Source organism: Penaeus japonicus, unplaced genomic scaffold (genome assembly GCF_977035675.1).
Source record: "Penaeus japonicus unplaced genomic scaffold, GWHDUDI00000001_assembly GWHDUDI00000013, whole genome shotgun sequence".
Lineage (NCBI taxonomy): Eukaryota > Metazoa > Arthropoda > Malacostraca > Decapoda > Penaeidae > Penaeus > Penaeus japonicus.
This window is the reverse complement of record NW_028234415.1, coordinates 42,239,724-42,242,223: the sequence shown is the minus strand read 5'-3', so window position 1 is coordinate 42,242,223 and position 2,500 is coordinate 42,239,724.

Here is a 2,500-nt window from a genome sequence, read left to right as displayed (position 1 = left end):
TATCTTCAATATTTCTATTGTTATTTTTATTTTCATTATCATTGTTGTTATGATCATTAATGTTATTCTTATTATTATCATGATTATAATAATCTTTATTATGATTATTGCTCTTTTTGCTGTTGCTATTATTACTATTTTTGCTGGTGCTATTATTACTATTATCATTATCATTATTGTTAGTATCATCAGTATTATCATTATAATTAACAATATTATACTTATCATTAATATTATCATCATTATTCTCCCCCTCCTCCTCTTTCTCCTCCCCCCTACTCCTCTTCCTCCTCCCCCTCCCCCTCCCCCTCCCCTCCTCCTCATCTTCCTCCCCCTCCCCTTCCTCCTCCTCATCTTCCTCCCCCCTCTCCCCTTCCTCCCCATCTTCTTCTTCCTCCTCCTCCTCATCATCATCATAAACAACCATCATATCTATCACTGTACTTCTCATTATATAATCAAAGCAATAACTATAACTAGGGCATATCATGATCAAAACTGCAATCACTTATCCTCTTTAAGTCTCCGTCCAAGACTTATATCTATAAATAAGTGCTTCTGATCATAACAAAAGCTCTACTAAACACTGAACACAAAATGAAAAGCAAAAATAGAACTATCCAATTTAATCACGCGCCCACTATCACTTTCAGACCCTAAAGTTGTATTATTATATACTGTTACAATGGAGATAACATAAATAGGGCTCATATACATGTTGTTATAGGATTTACATATAAATGTTTACCTATCTTGTTTATATATAGTTAGAGATGTGTATAGGCTTCTCCCAACAGATCTCATACCTTTTTATACACAAGGCTAAGGTTAATTAGTAAAGATGGCTTACTGGGAGTTATGTCTCTCTGCTGGCTGGCTGTAAGTGTGTGTGGCCTGGAATCTCGTTCTTATGAATTCTTAAGTTTAGAGAGCATATTCCCGTGTCCTTGATTGATTTTGGTGTCTTTGGGGGAATTATAAATATGATGCGACGAAGGGAATCGGTTTGAAGATGTTTCCTTAATGTTCATACGTTTCTCTGTGTTGGCCTCCCTTCTCTTCACTGCTCTGCTGTGTTCTCTCTCTCTATCTATCTATCTCTGTCTGTCTCTCTCTTTCTCCCTTTCTCTCTCTCTTTCTCTCTCGTTTTCTCTCTCTCTCTCTACATATATATATATATATATATATATATATATTTCTCTCTCTCTCTCTCTCTCTCTCTCTCTCTCTCTCTCTCTCTCTCTCTCTCTCTCTCTCTCTATTTCTATCTATTTATCTCTCTCTCTCTCTCTCTCTCTTTCTCTATCTATCTATCTCACTCTCTCTCTCTCATTCTCTCTATCTCTTTCTTCACACTTTGTATTGGACTATTGGAACAGTGGACACATTCATCAGTATCCGATGTATCTCTTTTCAAAGGACTAAGGTGGCATTTGTCGCAGTCCTTGTGAGCAACGATGGATTATCATTATTGTTATTATTATTATTATTATTATTATTTTTTTTTTAATCTCAATTCTTATGAAAATATCACACTATAACGTCGACGAGCATTAAAGTCCGAAACCGTATTGGCCGACGGGGTTACCATCGCCCTTATCGACACTACCATCTTTAACGGCGCTGTTGTCCGTGTGACGCCCAAGGAACCGAACCATTAAGAAAAAAAAAAAAAAAAAAAAAAAAAAACTCTCCTCGTCAGCATCCATCGGGCAAGAGATCTCATCTGACAGCGGCATCATCACAGGGAGAGGAGAGAGTACGGATCCCCAATCTGAGAGGAGAGTGTGAACTTTGCGGGGACGAGGTGGCACGTAGGAATAGCGAGGGAGGAGTGGGGCTTGGATAGGAAAGGGAGAGGGAGGATAGGAAAGGGGGAGGGGGGATAGGAAAGGGGAAGGGGGGATAGGAAAGGGGAAGGGGGGATAGGAAAGGGGAGGAAAAGATAGGAAAGAGGAAGGAAGGATAGGAAAAGGGAAGGGAGGATAGCAAAAGGAAAGGGAGGATAGGAAAGGGGAGGAAAGGATAGGAAAGGTGAAGGAAGGATAGCAAATGGGAAGGGAGGATAGGAAAGGGGAAGGAAGGATAGGAAAGGGAAAGGAAGGATAGGAAAGGGGAAGGGAGGATAGAAAAGGGGGAGGGAGGATAGGAAAGGGGCAGGAGGGATAGGAAAGGGGAAGGAAGGATAGGAAAGGGAAAGGAAGGATAGGAAAGGGGAAGGAAGGATAGGAAAGGGAAAGGAAGGATAGGAAAGGGGAAGGAAGGATAGGAAAGGGAAAGGAAGGATAGGAAAGGGGAAGGAAGGATAGGAAAGGGAAAGGAAGGATAGGAAAGGGGAAGGAAGGATAGGAAGGGAGGATAGGAAAGGGGAAGGAAGGATAGGAAAGGGAAAGGAAGGATAGGAAAGGGGAAGGGAGAATAGGAAAGGGAAAGGAAGGATAGGAAAGGGGAATGGAAGAACAGGAAAAGAAAAGGCAGGATAGGAAAGGGGCAGGAGGGA